The 16813-nt window shown below is 48.6% G+C and overlaps 1 pseudogene; it reads left to right on the top strand.

The window, feature by feature from the left end:
• Window positions 1-16813, top strand: part of LOC147083937 (uncharacterized) — a 455464-nt pseudogene that overhangs the window by 408458 nt on the left and 30193 nt on the right.

Below are 16813 nucleotides of genomic sequence, written 5' to 3'. Positions count from 1 at the left end.
GGCATATAAGGTAGCCAAATCTAGTGGGAGGATAGAGGATTGGGAAAACTAAGACAGCAAAAAATAACAAAAAGATTGATTAAGAAAGGGAAGATAGATTATGAAAGTAAATTTGCAAAAAATATAAAAACAGATAGTAAGAGTTTTTATAGTTATATAAAAAGAAAAAGGGTGGCTAAAGTAAATGTTGGTCCCTTAGAGGATGAGACCGGGAAATTAATGGTGGGAAATATGGAGATGGCAAAAACACTGAATGAATATTTTGTATCAGTCTTTACATTAGAGGACACTAAGAATATCCCAACACTGGACAAACAGGGGGCTATAGTGGGGGGAGGAGCTAAACACGATCAAAATCACTAAGGAAGTGGTACTCGGTAAAATAATGGGACTCAAGGCGGATAAATCACCTGGACCTGATGGCTTACATCCTAGGGTCTTGAGGGACGTGGCGGTAGGGATTGTGGATGCATTAGTAATAATTTTCCAAAACTCCCTGGACTCAGCAAAGGTCCCGGCAGACTGGAAAACTGCTAAAATGTAACACCCTTATTTAAAAAGGGCAGTAGACAGAAGGCTGGAAACTATAGACCGGTTAGCCTAACATCTGTGGTAGGTAAAATTTTGGAGTCCATTATTAAGGAAACAGTAACAGGACATTTGGATAATCATAATTTAATAGGACAAAGTCAGCATGGTTTTATGAAGGGGAAGTCATGTTTGACAAATTTGCTGGAGTTCTTTGAAGAAGTAACATATAGGGTGGATAAAGGGGAACCAGTGGACGTAGTGTATTTAGACTTCCAAAGGCATTTGAGAAGGTTATTGCTTAAGATAAAAAATCACGGGATTGGGGGTAATATTCTGGCATGGATAGAGGATTGGCTATCTAACAGAAGGCAGAGAGTTGGGATAAATGGTTCATTCTCAGACTGGCAATCAGTAACTAGTGGTGTTCCGCAGGGGTCAGTGCTGGGTCCCCAGCTCTTTACAATCTATATTAACGATTTGGAGGAGGGGACCGAGTGTAACATATCAAAGTTTGCAGATGATACTAAGATGGGAGGGAAAGTAGTGAGTGAGGAGGACATAAAAAACCTGCAAGGGGACATAGACAGGCTAAGTAAGTGGGCAGAGATTTGGCAGATGGAATACAATACTGGAAAGTGTGAGGTTATGCACTTTGGCAGGAAAAATCGTAGAGCAAGTTATTATCTTAATGGCAAGAAACTGGAAAGTACTGAAGTACAAAGGGATCTGGGGGTCCTGGTGCACAAAACTCAAAAGGTTAGTATGCAGGTGCAGCAAGTGATTAAGAAGGCCAATGGAATGTTGGCTTTCATTGCTAGGGGGATAGAATATAAAAATAGGGAGGTATTGCTTCAGTTGTACAAGGTATTGGTGAGACCGCACCTGGAATACTGCATACAGTTTTGGTGTCCATACTTAAGAAAAGACATACTTGCTCTCGAGTCAATACAAAGAAGGTTCACTCGATTAATCCCGGGGATGAGGGGATGGAAATATGAGGAGAGGTTGAGTAGATTGGGACTCTACTCATTGGAGTTCAGAAGAATGAGAGGCGATCTTATTGAAACATATAAGATTGTGAAGGGGTTGGATCGGGTGGATGCGGGGAGGATGTTCCCGATGATGGGTGAAACTAGAACTAGGGGGCATAGTCTTAGAATAAGGGGCTGCTCTTTCAAAACTGAGATGAGGAGGAACTACTTCACTCAGAGGGTGGTAGGTCCATGGAATATGCTGCCCCAAAAAGCTGTAGAAGCTACATCACTACATAAATTTAAAACAGAAATAGACAGTTTCCGAGAAGTAAAGGGTATTAAGGGTTACGGGGAGCGGGCAGGAATTTGGACATGAGTCTAGGTTCGGATTGGACATGGCCCTGTGGGTAGCGGAGCGGGCCCAGGGGCCGTGTAGCCTGATCCTGCTCCTATTTCGTGTGTCTAATTCTGTTAGATTCAGGAGATGGTTCTGTGATAGTAGATTGGCGGTTAGGATCAGATCAGCCATGATCTTATTGAATGGCAGAGCAGGCTCGAGGGGCCGATTGGCCTGCTCCTGCTCCTATTTCTTATGTTCTTATGCTTTCTGTGGGAGAGGGTTCCACACTTCTCCCACCCTTTGTGTGAAGAAGTGTTTCCCAACTTCTCTCCTGAATGGCCTGGCTCTGATTTTAAGGTGATGTCCCCTTGTCCTCGACTGCCCCACCGGTGGAAAAAGTTTCTCTCTATCTACTCTACCAATACCTTTCAAAATCCTAAAATCCTTAATCTCTGCTTAACCTTCTAGATTCCAGGGAATACAAGCCTAGTTTATGCAATCTCTCCTCATAATCTAACCCTTGGAGCCCGGGTAACATTCTGGTGAATCTGTGCTGCACTCCTTCCAAGGTCAGTATATCCTTTCTGAGGTGTGGTGCCCAGAACTGTACACAGTGCTCCAGGGAGTTCCTGGGAGTTAATGTGCGTAGGTCCCTGAAGGTGGCGGGACATATTGAGAGAGTGGTTAACAAAGCATATGGGATCTTGGGCTTCATAAATAGAGGTATTGAGTACAAAAGTAGAGAAGTTATGGTGAACCTTTATAAAGTGCTGGTTAGGCCACAAGTGGAGTATTGCGTCCAGTTCTGGTCACCACACTTTAGGAAGGATGTGAAGGCCCTTGAGAGGGTGCAGAGGAGATTTACCAGAATGGTTCTGGGGATGGGGGATCTTAGCTACAAGGACAGGTTGGAGAAGCTGGATTTGTTTTCATTAGAGCAAAGGAGGTTGAGGGGTGATTTGATAGAGGTGTACAAGATTATGACGGGTTTGGATAGGCTAGACGGGGAAAGGCTGTTCCCACGAGTTGATGGTACAAGGACTAGGGGACACAGATTTAAGGTTTTGGGCAAGAGATACCGGGGGGGGGGGGGGGCGGTGAGGAAAACTTCTTTATGCAGCGAGTGGTGAGGACCTGGAACTCGCTGCCGACGGAAGTGGTGGAAGCGGAGACACTCAATGTTTTCAAGGGGAGACTGGATAGGCACTCGAGGGAAATAAACTTGCAGGGCTACGGGGATAGAGCGGGGGAATGGGACTGACTGGATCGCTCTACAGAGAGCCGGCACGGACTGGATGGGCCGAATGGCCTCCTGTTGTGCCGTTATGACTCTCTGGGGTCTAACCAGGGCTTTGTATAGCTGTAGCTTATAAGGAGAAACTGTTTCCAGTGGTAGGAGGGTCGGTAACCAGAGGACACAGATATAAGGTCATTGACAAAAGAACCAGAGGCGAGGTGAGGAGAATTTTATTGACGCAGCGAGTTGTTGTGATCTGGAATGCGCTGCCTGAAAGGGCGGTGGAAGCAGAGTCAATAATAACGTTCACTGGGGAATTGGATAAATACTTGAAGGGGAAAGATTTTCAGGGCTATGGGGAAAGAGCAGGGGAGTGGGACTAAATGGAGAGCTCTTTCAAAGAGCCGGCACAGGCACGATGGGCTGAATGGCCTCCTTCTGTGCTGTATGATTCTAGGAGCCACTCCTAGAGTGGAGTGGTGCCCGCAGGGATCGCTTGGCAGGAAATTGGGAGGAGGTGGTTCACACGCAGACAGCACCTGATTTCGAGACGTTGTCCTTTTAAAATTGGTCCTCCACAGGCAAGGAGGGACTCGGTCCCTTTAATAAAAATCACATTGAAAAGAAGTGTCCCTGTCCCTTTAAGAGCCCTCCACCCACCATTCCCACCCTTTTCTTAAAGTCTTTGAAATTAATAATAAAAGTTCATGCAGAAAAAATGTGAGTGTGTGTCTGACTGTATTTTAGTGAGTATCTGTGTCTGTGTGTCTGTCTGACTGTATGTGTGTGTGTCTGTGTAGAATAGCATCATAGAATGATACAGCACAGAAGGAGGCCATTCGGCCCATCGTGCCTGTGCCGGCTCTTTGAAAGAGCGATCCAATTAATCCCACTCCCCCTGCTCTTTCCCCAAAGCCCTGTCAATGTTTTCCCTTCAAGTATTTATCTAAATCTCTTTTGAATTATAATATCGAATCTGCTTCCACCGCCCTTTCAGGCAGCGCATTCCAGATCACAACAACTTGGTGTAAAAATCTGTTTCCTCATGTCACCTCTGGTTCTTTTGCCAATCGCCTTAAATCTGGTTTCTGTCCCTTCAGCCATTGGAAACGGTTTCTCCTTATTTACTCTCTCAAAATCCATCCTGATTTTGAACAACTCTATCAAATCTCCTCTTAATCTTCTTTGCTTAAGGAGAACAAGCCCAGCTTCTCCCGTCTCTCCACGTAACTCAAGTCCCTCATCCCTGGTCCCATTCTCGTAAATTTCTTCTGCACCCTCTCTGAGGCCTTGACATCCTTCCTAAAGTGTGGTGCCCAGCGGAAGCCTAGCCAGTGTTTTATAAAGGCTTAGCATAACCTGCTTGCTTTTGTACTCTATTCCTCTATTAATAAAGTCAAGGATCCTGTATGCTTTTTTAACAGCCTTCTCAACTTGTCCTGCCACCTTCTAAGATTTGTGTACATACCCCCCGAGGCCTCTCTGTTCCTGCACCCTCTTTAAAACTGGACCATTTAGTTTATATTGCCTCTCCTCATTCTTCCTACCAAAATGAATCACTTCACACTTCTCTACATTAAATTTAATCTGCCACGTTTCTGCCCATTTCACCAGTCTGGCTGCATCCTCCTGAAGTCTGTTACTATCCTCATTGTTTGCTACATTTCCGAGTTTCATGTCATCTGTAAATTTTGAAATTTTGCCCTGGATCCCCAAGTCCAGGTCATTGATATATATCAAAAAAAGCAGTGGTCCGAATCAATGTTCACGTTAAGTTGCGCGGCCACGCAGCGGTCTGGAGGTCCCGCGCAGCCGGCTCACCGCCCTATAAATGGAATAAACGCGCATGCGCGGAAATTTGAATGGGCCGTGCAGCACGTTAAAGGGGCCACGCACCTCAAAAGAAAAAGAGGGAACATTGATCCTAATACCGACCCCTGGGGAACATCACGGTTTACCTCCCTCCAGTCTGAAAAGCAACCGTTCACCACGACTCTCTGCTTTCTGTCCCTTGGCAGAAAATTGGGAGGGGGCGAGAGCAAACAGCACCTGATTTCTCACCAAACACTCAGGGGAGCAGGGGATTAGCCCTACTTTAAATGTCAGTCTCTTACATATACATTATAAAAAGGGAAACGCTGTCCCTTTAAAATTGGTCATCCACAGGGACGCGGTCCCTTTAATGAAAATCATATAGAAAAAGAGAGCGCCTGTCCCTTTAAGAGAACCCCCACCACTCCCATATTTCTCTTAAAGTGCTTGAAATTAATAATTAAAAACGCTGAAAATTAATATTAAGAAAATGAATTCAGGGAGAAGAAATATTTTTACTCACAAGTATTTGTTCCACAGGGTTTGTTATTTCATCAGTTTAAAAGCGAACTTCTTTTATTTAATAAAAAGTATCTTCTGCAAAACAAAATTAGTTTGAGCTGTGAAATGTGAAAGGAACATTAAAAATAAACTTTTCCGGGCTCACAGATCCTGAGCCACTTTACAAAATGGCGGCGGGCCGATCCGTCCAATCAGCCGTTACCAGGTCCCGCCTCCTCCTCCTTCGCCGCGATTGGTTGGAGGACCAAAGCCCCTCGGTCAGTCCTCCAGGTTAAGCCTCCCCTCGCTCATTGGTGGAGAGCTCACGTCTATCATTGTACGACGGCGACGTCTTGACGTGACTGGTTGGGCGAAGAGGCGCGGGGCGCCGGCTCGCTCCCTATTGGTCAGAAGTTCACGTCAATCAGGCCCTGGGCCCGGATCACGTCTCCCTGGAAAACGCACCGCCAAACTGAAAAAGCTCCGCTCGGTGCCCTGATCCGCGGACTCTCAGGTTTGGATTCAACCTTTATTCTCACCCCTCCTCTGATCTCAATCGGATCTGGGGGAAAACTCACTTTCCCTCACTGATTGCGGCTCTTCACCAACACCGACTTTACAAAGAAAGCCCCGCGTGGCAGCCTGGAGCTCGGGCTCAGTGCGCAGGCGCGGGGGAGGATGATTGACAGGGGCCCAGGGTGTGTGCTGAGCATGCGCGGTGCGGGCCGGGCGCCTGTGGAGCAGGAGAGGGCGCGGCCATGGGGCGCATGCGCGGTCTCAGCCACAACTCAGTGCGGCGACCAGACCGCTTTCTGGAGCGCGGGGGCTTGTGGGGATTATAGCCGCCATTACAGCGGATCCTTTCAACCAACCTGTGCAGCAGCTGGGGCCTGAAAATCAGCTTCACTGCCCCTGGGCTGGGAAAGGTGGAGATGTAAAACTGACCCCTGGTTCTAGAAACATAGAAGATAGGAGCAGGAGTAGGCCATTCGGCCCCTCGAGCCTGCTCCGCCATTCAATGAGATCATGGCTGATCATCCAAATTCAGTACCCTGTCCCTGTCTTCTCCCCATATCCCTTTAGCCTTAAGAAATATATCTAACTCCTTCTTGAATATATTTAATGAACTGACCTCAACTGCCTTGTGTGGTAGAGAATTCCACAGGTTCACCACTCACTGGGTGAAGAAATTCCTCCTCATCTCTGTCCTAAATGGCTTACCCCTTATCCTTAGACTGTGTCCCCTGGTTCTGGACTCCCCAACCATCGGGAACATCCTTCCTGCATCTAGTCCTGTTAGAATTTTATAAGTTTCAATAAAATTCCCTCATTCTTCTAAACTCCAGCGAGTATAAGCCCAGTCGACCCAATCTCTCCTCATACATCATTCCTGCCGAGACGCTCCTTAAAACCCACCTCTGTGACCAAGCTTTTGGCCATCTGCCCTAATTTCTCCTTGTGGCTCGGGGTCACATTTTTCAATGTCTTACAATACTCCTGTGCAGCGCCTTGGGATGTTTTCCTACATTAAAGGCGCTATAGAAATACAAGTTGTTGTTGTTCTCATTGTTGGATGTGAGCTCTGAACAGGCCCCGCCCCCTCCCCTACTCCGCATGCGCCGCTCCAAGGTGAGCGTGGGCTCTGAACAGGCCCCTCCCCCTACTCCGCATGCGCCGCTCCAAGGTGAGCGCGGGCTCTGAACAGGCCCCGCCCCCTCCCCCTACTCCGCATGCGCCGCTCCAAGGTGAGCGCGGGCTCTGAACAGGCCCCTCCCCCTACTCCGCATGCGCCGCTGGGCCCCGCTTCCGAGGATGAGTCGCGACCGCGCCTGCGCAGGGCCTCGCATTCTGGGGAAGGCCCGGGGCAACCACGAGAGTCCGGGTCACCGGCGGAAAGTGAGTTTTATCAGGGTTTTTTTTATATAGCGGAGAGAAGTGCGGGCGGGGAGATAAATAAAAAGGAAATACAAACCGGACCGTGCCAGCACCCTCCCGGCACCGAGCGGAGCGGATTGAGCGGCCGCAGCCCCATGTCTTCTGCAGGGAGCCAGACTGGGGCACGTCATCAACTCCATGGCGGTGAACCGACGGGAGCTCCGACCAATAGGGAGAGAGCAGGCGGAGCTCGGAGCACTGAGATGGCAGCGGGTCCTCCAACCAATCGGAGTGTCCGAGGGGCGGGACTTCCGCCGCCCGCTTCTCCCGCTGCTGAGACAAGTGGAATGCAGCAGAGGGCGCTCTTCTGAGTTTGGGGCTCAGGCCTGTTAGTGGAGCTGTGCAGAGGGAACTTTACTCTGCACTGGGCTTTACTCCCTCAGCACTGCACTGGAGGAGCAGCACAGAGTTTTAGACTCGAGTCTCTGGAGTGGGACTTCAACCCACAACCTTCTGACTCAAGAGGAGAGAGTGCTGCCGCCTGAGCCACGTCTGACACTCTGTATCTAACCCATGCTGTACCTGCCCTGGGAGTGTCTGATGGGACAGTGTAGAGGGAGCTTTACTCTGTATCTAACCCGTGCTGTACCTGCCCTGGGAGTGTTTGATGGGTAGTGTAGAGGGAGCTTTACTCTGTATCTAACCCGTGCTGTACCTGCCCTGGGAGTGTTTGATGGGACAGTGTAGAGGGAGCTTTACTCTGTATCTAACCCATGCTGTACCTGCCCTGGGAGTGTTTGATGGGACAGTGTGGAGGGAGCTTTACTCTGTATCTTACCCGTGCTGTACCTGCCCCGGGAGTGTTTGATGGGACAGTGCAGAGGGAGCTTTACTCAGTATCTAACCCGTGCTGTACCTGCCCTGGGAGTGTTTGATGGGACAGTGTAGAGGGAGCTTTACTCTGTATCTAACCCGTGCTGTACCTGCCCTGGGAGTGTTTGATGGGACAGTGTAGAGGGAGCTTTACTCAGTATCTAACCCGTGCTGTACCTGCCCTGGGAGTGTTTGATGGGACAGTATAGAGGGAGCTTTACTCTGTATCTAACCTGTGCTGTACCTGCCCTGGGAGTGTTTGATGGGACAGTGTAGAGGGAGCTTTACTCTGTGTCTAACCCGTGCTCCACCATTCAATAAGATCATGGCTGATCTGATCTTGGTCTCACCTCCACTTTCCTGCCTGTTCCCCATGACCCTCGACCCCCCTGTAGTTCAAACATCTGTCTGTCTCAGCCTTGAATATATTCAGTGACTCCGCCTCCACAGCTCTCTGGGGTAGAGAATTCCACAGATTCACGACCCTCAGAGAAGAAATTCCTCCTCATCTCCGTCTTAAATGGGCGACCCCTTATTCTGAGACTATGCCCCCGAGTTCTCGATTCCCCCACGAGGGGAAACATCCTCCCAGCATCCACCCTGTCGAGCCCCCTCAGAATCTTATGTTTCAATAAGATCACCTCTCATTCTTCTAAACTCCAATGAGTATCGGCCCAACCTGCTCAACCTTTCCTCATAAGACAACCCCCTCATCCCAGGAATCAACCTCGTGAACCTTCTCTGAACTGCCTCCAATATAAGTATATCCCTCCTTAAATATGGAGACCACAACTGTCCGCAGTACTCCAGGTGTGGTCTCACCAACACCCTGTACAGTTGTAGCAGGACTTCCCTACTTTTAATCCCCCTTTGCAATAAAGGCCAACATTCCATTTCCCTTCCTAATTACTTGCTGTACCTGCATGTTAACTGTTTGTGTTTCATGTACGAGGACACCCAGATCCCTCTGTACCGCAGCGTTCTGTAGTCTCTCTCCATTTAATAACAATTTGCTTTTCTATTTTTCCTACCAAAGTGGAGAACCTCACATTTTCCCACATTATACTCCATCTGCCAATGTTTTGCCCACTCACTTAACCGATCTATATCCCTTTGCAGACTCTGTGTCCTCCTCACAACTTACTTTCCCACCTATCTTTGCATCGTTAGCAAATTTGGCTACAGTGCACTCGGTCCCTTCATCCAAGGCATTGATATAAATTGTAAATAGTTGACAAATAGTGTAACATATCAAAGTTTGCAGATGATAATAAGATGGGAGGGAAAGTAGTGAGTGAGGAGGACATAAAAAACCTGCAAGGGGACATAGACAGGCTAAGTAAGTGGGCAGAGATTTGGCAGATGGAATACAATACTGGAAAGTGTGAGGTTATGCACTTTGGCAGGAAAAATCGTAGAGCAAGTTATTATCTTAATGGCAAGAAACTGGAAAGTACTGAAGTACAAAGGGATCTGGGGGTCCTGGTGCACGAAACTCAAAAGGTTAGTATGCAGGTGCAGCAAGTGATTAAGAAGGCCAATGGAATGTTGGCTTTCATTGCTAGGGGGATAGAATATAAAAATAGGGAGGTATTGCTTCAGTTGTACAAGGTATTGGTGAGACCGCACCTGGAATACTGCGTACAGTTTTGGTGTCCATACTTAAGAAAAGACATACTTGCTCTCGAGTCAGTACAAAGAAGGTTCACTCGGTTAATCCCGGGGATGAGGGGATGGACATATGAGGAGAGGTTGAGTAGATTGGGACTCTACTCATTGGAGTTCAGAAGAATGAGAGGCGATCTGATTAAAACATGTAAGATTGTGAAGAGGTTGGATCGGGTGGATGCGGGGAGGATGTTCCCGATGATGGGTGAAACGAGAACTAGGGGGCATAGTCTTAGAATAAGGGGCTGCTCTTTCAAAACTGAGATGAGGAGGAACTACTTCACTCAGAGGGTGGTAGGTCCATGGAATATGCTGCCCCAAAAAGCTGTAGAAGCTACATCATTACATAAATTTAAAACAGAAATAGACAGTTTCCTAGAAGTAAAGGGAATTAAGGGTTACGGGGAGCGGGCAGAAATTTGGACATGAGTCTAGGTTCGGATCGGTCATGGCCCTGTGGGTAGCGGAGCGGGCCCAGGGGCCGTGTAGCCTGATCCTGCTCCTATTTCGTGTGTCTAATTCTGTTAGATTCAGGAGATGGTTCTGTGATAGTAGATTGGCGGTTAGGATCAGATCAGCCATGATCTTATTGAATGGCGGAGCAGGCTCGAGGGGCCGATTGGCCTACTCCTGCTCCTATTTCTTATGTTCTTATGTAGACCCCAGCACTGATCCCTGTGGCACCCCACTAGTTACAGTTTGCCAACCTGAAAAATTACCCATTTATCCCGACTCTCTGTTTTCTGTAAGTTAGCCAATCCTCTATCCATGCTAATATATTACCCCCAACCCCGTGAGCTCTTATCGTGTGCAGTAACCTTTTATGTGGCACCTTATCGAATGCCTTCTGGAAATCCAAATACACCACATCCACTGGTTCCCCTTTATCCACCCTGCTCGTTACATCCTCAAAGAACTCCAGCAAATTTGTCAAACATGATTTCCCTTTCATAAAACCAGGCTGACTCTGCTTGACGATATTATGATTTTCTAAATGCCCTGCTATCACTTCCTTAATGGGACAAGTTCAGAAACAAAAGATGACACGAGATGAAGTGTAAATGGAAATGGCAGCTGCCATGTGAGAGAGAGACAAAAAATGAAAGAAAGAGATCGGGGCTGAGGTTATGGTCTGAAATTGTTGAACTTGATGTTGAGTCCAGAAAGCTGTAAAGTGCCTAATCGAAAGATGAGGTGCTGTTCCTCGAGCTTACATTGAGCTTCATTGGAACAGTGTAAGAGGGCGAGGACAGAGAGGTCAGAGTGGGAGTGGAGCGGAGAATTAGTGACAGGCGACCGGAAGCTCGGGGTCACCCTTACCGACTGAACGGAGGTGATCTGCAAAGCGGTCGCCCAATCTGCGTTTGGTCTCCCCAATGTAGAGGAGAATTAAAGTGACAGACTAATCTAATTGAAATTTTTTGATGAAGTAACAGGCAGGATTGATGAAGTGAATGCAATGGATGTTGTCCACATGGATTTTAGGAAGGCGTTTGACAAAGTACCACATAGAAGGCTGGTTAACAAAAGTGAGGCTCATGGAATAGGTGGGTCAGTGGCAGCTTGGATAAGGAATTGGCTTAAGGGCAGAAAACAGCGAGTTGTGGTAAATGGCTGTTTTTCAGACTGGAGGATGGTAGACAGTGGTGTTCCCCAAGGGTCAGTGCTGGGGCCACTGGAGGATGGTAGACAGTGGTGTTCCCCAAGGGTCGGTGCTGGGGCCACTGGAGGATGGTAGACAGTGGTGTTCCCCAAGGGTCAGTGCTGGGGCCACTGGAGGATGGTAGACAGTGGTGTTCCCCAAGGGTCAGTGCTGGGGCCACTGGAGGATGGGAGACAGTGGTGTTCCCCAAGGGTCAGTGCTGGGGCCACTGGAGGATGGTAGACAGTGGTGTTCCCCAAGGGTCAGTGCTGGGGCCACTGGAGGATGGGAGACAGTGGTGTTCCCCAAGGGTCAGTGCTGGGGCCACTGCTTTTTTAGTTAGATAGATACAGGAAACTTTGAGATATCCGGCACCGACGGGACCGACCTGTTGCCGTCCCATCAAAACTGCCGGACAAACCAGCACTAATGTTAAAACATACAGAGCTTTTGAGCTCTGTATTTAGCAACAATCCCTGTTGCTTAGCGACAGCTTCTAAACAGTCGGCCGTAGCTTGCAAGCGTCTCTGTAGCTAAGCAACAGCTTCAGCATGACCTTGCAGAGCCTGACTGCGAAAAAAAAAGCAACGAGAAGTAAAAAAACTTCTAGGAAACGGCTCCTGAATTTTGCCGGTAGATAGAGCCTTCCGGACATTTAACCACCGGATAAATGAAAGTTTCCTGTAGATAGATATCGATATAGTAAATGCATTGCTGGTCATCTTCCAAAATTCGATAGACTCTGGAACAGTACCCATGGATTGGAGGGTAGCTAATGTTACCCCACTATTCAAAAAAGGTGGAAGAGAGAAAACGGGGAATTACAGACTGGTAAGCCTGACATCGGTAGTGGGGAAAATGCTAGAGTCCATTATAAAGGATGTAATAGCAGAGAACTTGGAAAACAGTGACAGGATTGGACAAAGTCAACATGGATTTACAAAAGGTAAATCATGCTTGACTAATCTACTGGAATTTTTTTAGGATATAACTGGTAGAATAGATAAGGGAGCACCAGTGGATGTGGTGTATTTGGACTTTCAGAAGGCTTTCGATAAGGTCCCGCATAAGAGATTAGCGTGTAAAGTTAAGGCACATGGGATTGGGGGCAAGGTATTGACTTGGATAGAGAACTGGTTGGCAGACAGAAGCAAAGAGTTGGAATAAATGGGTCTTTTTCCGAGTGGCAGGCAGTGACTACTGGGGTACCGCAAGGATCGGTCCTTGGACCCCAGCTATTCACAATATAAATTAATGATCTAGACGACGGAACTCCAAGTTTGCAGACGACACAAAGCTGGGTGGGCGTGTCTGCTGTGAGGAGGATGCCGAGAAACTCCAGTATGATTTGGACAGGTTGGGTAATTGGGCAGAAGCATGGCAGATGCAATATAACGTGGATAAATGCAAGGTTATCCACTTTGGTGTCAAAAACAGGAAGGCAGATTATCAGAATGGCAATAGATTGGGAGAAGGGGAAGTGCAACGAGACCTGGGTGTCCTTGTGCACCAGTCGCTGAAGGTGAGCATACAGGTGCAGCAGGTGGTTAAGTAGGCAAATGGTATGTTGGCCTTCGTAGTGAGAGGGTTTGTGTACAGGAACAAGGATGTCTTGCTGCAGTTGTACAGGGCCTTGGTGAGACCGCACCTTGAGTATTGTGTGCAGTTTTGGTCGCCTTATCTGAGGAAGGATGTTCTTGCCTTGGAAGGAGTTCAGCGAAGATTCACCAGGCTGATACCTGGGATGGCAGGAATGATGTATGAGGAGAGATTGGGTCGATTAGGCTTATACTCGCTGGAGTTTAGAAGAATGAGAGGGGATCTCATTGAAACTTATAAAATTCTAACAAGACTAGACAAACTAGATGCAGGAAGGATGTTCCCGATGGTCGGGGAGTCCAGAACCAGGGGTCACCGTCTAAGGATAAGGGGTAAGCCATTTATGACAGAGATGAGGAGGAATTTCTTCACCCAGAGAGTGGTGAACCTGTGGAATTCTCTACCACAGAAGGCAGTGGAGGCCAATTCATTAAATATATTCAAGAAGGAATTGGATATATTTCTTAAGGCTAAAGGGATCAAGGGATATGGGGAGAAGGCAGGAATGGGGTACTGAATTTGGATGATCAGCCATGATCTCATTGAATGGCGGAGCAGGCTCGAGGGGCCGAATGGCCTACTCCTGCTCCTATCTTCTATGTTTCCCTCACTGATTGTGGCTCTTCACCAACACCGACTTTACAAAGAAAGCCCCGCGCGGCAGCCTGGAGCTCAGGGGCCCAGCGTGCAGGCGCGGGGGAGGATGATTGACAGGGGCCCAGGGTGTGTGCTGAGCATGCGCGGTGCGGGCCGGGCACCTGTGGAGCAGGAGAGGGCGGGCCATGGGGCGCATGCGCGGTGTCAGCCACAACTCAGCGCGGCGGCCGGAGTGCTTTCTGGAGCGCGGGGGTTTGTGGGGGTTGCAGCCGCCATTACTGTTGATCCTTGCAACCAACCTGTGCAGCAGCTGGGGCCTGAAGATCAGCTTCACTGCCCCTGGGCTGGGAAAGGGGGACATGAGACAACATTCTCCCTCTTACCCCTTTCTACACTCCTTTTACAGGGTTTTAGAAGTGGAGCATTTACAGACAGGAAGCTCAGACCAGACATCACCTCAAGATCTGACAGAGTCGCTCAATTCATCAGGACCTGATTCAGTCGCTCCTCCAATCTGCTGATACACCAGCGAGTTCACACTGATGAGAGACCTTTTAAATGTTCTGAGTGTGGAAAGAGCTCCAAAATATACGAGTAGCTAAAGAGACACCAGTGGCTACACACTGGGGAGAGAACGTTTAGCTGTTCCGGAAGGGATTCATTCAGCCATCCGCTACGATGATACACCAGCAAATTCACACTAGGGAGAGACCTTTAACCCGCTCCGTGTGTGGGCAGGGATTAATTGCACCCTCTGTGCTGCTGAGACACCAGCTTGTCCACACTGATGAGAGACCGTTGACCTGCTCCGTGTTTTTGAAGCGATTCTCTCATTCTGCCACCCTCCTGAGACACCAGCTTGTTCACATTAAATGTTCTGACTGTGGGAAGAGATTTAAAAGGTCCCAGGATCTGAAGAGACACCAGCTGGAGAGAGCAGGAGAGATTCTGTTCACCTGCTCCGTGTGTGGGAAGAGATTCACTCGGTCCTCGAATCTGCTGGCACACCAGCGAGTTCACACTGGGGAGAGGCCGGTGAAACATTCCGACTGTGGGAAAAACATTATAAGGTCCCAGGAGCTGAAGGGACACCAGCTGGAGGTAGCAGGAAAGAGGCCATTCACCTATTCTGTGTGTGGGAAGGGATTCATTCAGTCCTCGACTCTGCTCCAACACCAGCGAGTTCACACTGGGGAGAGACCGTTCACCTGTTCCGTGTGTGGGAAGGGATTCACTCATTCATCCAATCTACTGAGACACAAGCGAATTCACACTGGGGAGAGGCCATTCACCTGCTCCGTGTGTGGTAAGGGATTCACTCAGTCATCCCACCTACTGACACACCAGCGAGTTCACACTGGGGAGAGGCCATTCACCTGTTCCGTGTGTGGGAAGGGATTCATTCAGTCCTCGACTCTGCTCGAACACCAGCGAGTTCACACTGGGGAGAGGCCGTTCACCTGTTCCGTGTGTGGGAAGGGATTTATTCAGTCCTCGACTCTGCTCGAACACCAGCGAGTTCACACTGGGGAGAGGCCATTCACCTGCTCCGTGTGTGGGAAGGGATTCACTCAGTCAACCAATCTGCTGACACACAAGCGAGTTCACACTGGGGAGAGGCCGTTCACCTGCTCCGTGTGTGGGAAGGGATTCACTCGGTCCTCTAATCTGCTGAAACACCAGCGAGTTCACACTGTTCTGTAGCACAGGGCCCTGTAGACATCTGGGGTGACATGAACGTGGAATGTTTGAATGTTTTATAAATTCTTGGACTGCTGTTTAATCTTTAGGACTGTTGTGCTGATGATTCCCTTCGATTGACTGTTCATGGTGTTCCATAGAATGTACAGCACAGAAACAGGCCATTCGGCCCAACTGGTCCATGCCAGTGTTTATGCCCCACACCCACCCTACTTCAATTAACCCCATCAACATATCCTCCTATTCCTTACACACTCATGTGGCTTCCCCTTAAATGCATCTGTACTTTTAGCCTCAACTACTCTTTGTAGTGGCGAGTTCCACATTCTCACCACTCTCTGGGTAAACAAGTTTCCCCTGAATTCCCTGCTGGATTTATTAGTGGCCATCTTATATTTTGTGGATGTTAAAATCCAGCCCAGTTATTGGGGTTTTAATATTCTGTATCAATAAATCAGCTTTGTTTGAAACACACAGTCGATTGAGTCCTTGTTTCTAAGATAAGACGAGAGTTAATTGATGGCTTGTTACAGACATTCCCGGTCCTCTCAATATCTGTGTCCAGGAGAGAAGCTTCTGTTACTTTGTGCGTTTTATTACCATCGAGGTTCTGGATGTCATTGTGGGGGAATGGAACACTTTAACATTCTCAGCACCTGGTGTCAACATCAAACACTCCCAGGGCAGGTACAGCACGGGTTAGATACAGAGTAAAGCTCCCTCTACACTGTCCCATCAAACATTCCCAGGGCAGGTACAGCACGGGTTAGATACAGAGTAAATCTCCCTCTACACTGTCCTGTCAAACACTCCCAGGGCAGGTACAGCACGGGTTAGATACAGAGTAAAGCTCCCTCTACACTGTCCCATCAAAAACCCCAGGGCAGGTACAGCACGGGTTAGATACAGAGTAAAGCTCCCTCTACACTGTCCCATCAAACACTCCCAGGGCAGGTACAGCGCGGGTTAGATACAGAGTAAAGCTCCCTCTACACTGTCTCATCAAACACTCCCAGGGCAGGTACAGCACGGGTTAGATACAGAGTAAAGCTCCCTCTGCACTGTCCCATCAAACACTCCCAGGGTAGGTACAGCATGGGTTAGATACAGAGTGTCAGCCGTGGCTCAGGCTGCAGCACTCTCTCCTCTGAGTCAGAAGGTTGTGTGTTGAAGTCCCACTCCAGAGACTCGAGTCTAAAACTCTGTGCTGCCCCTCCAGTGCAGTGCTGAGGGAGTAAAGCCCAGTGCAGAGTAAAGTTCCCTCTGCACTGCTCCACTAACATGCCTGAGCCCCAAACTCAGAAGAGCGCCCTCTGCTGCATTCTTAGGCAGTCCCTCAGAACCGCAGATGACTTGCTTCCACATTAAAAATGAGTTCCCAGGTGACTGATGAGTCCAGTGCAGGACCTACAGTCTCTGTCACAGGTGGGGCAGACGGTGGTTGAAGGGGCGGGTGGGTGGGG

Source organism: Somniosus microcephalus, unplaced genomic scaffold, assembly GCF_052327205.1.
Source record: "Somniosus microcephalus isolate GS21.2 unplaced genomic scaffold, FLI_Smic_1.0 scaffold13, whole genome shotgun sequence".
In the NCBI taxonomy this organism is placed as follows: Eukaryota; Metazoa; Chordata; class Chondrichthyes; order Squaliformes; family Somniosidae; genus Somniosus; species Somniosus microcephalus.
Note: the sequence above shows the minus strand (reverse complement) of the source record. Positions and strands in the feature narration are given on the sequence as shown.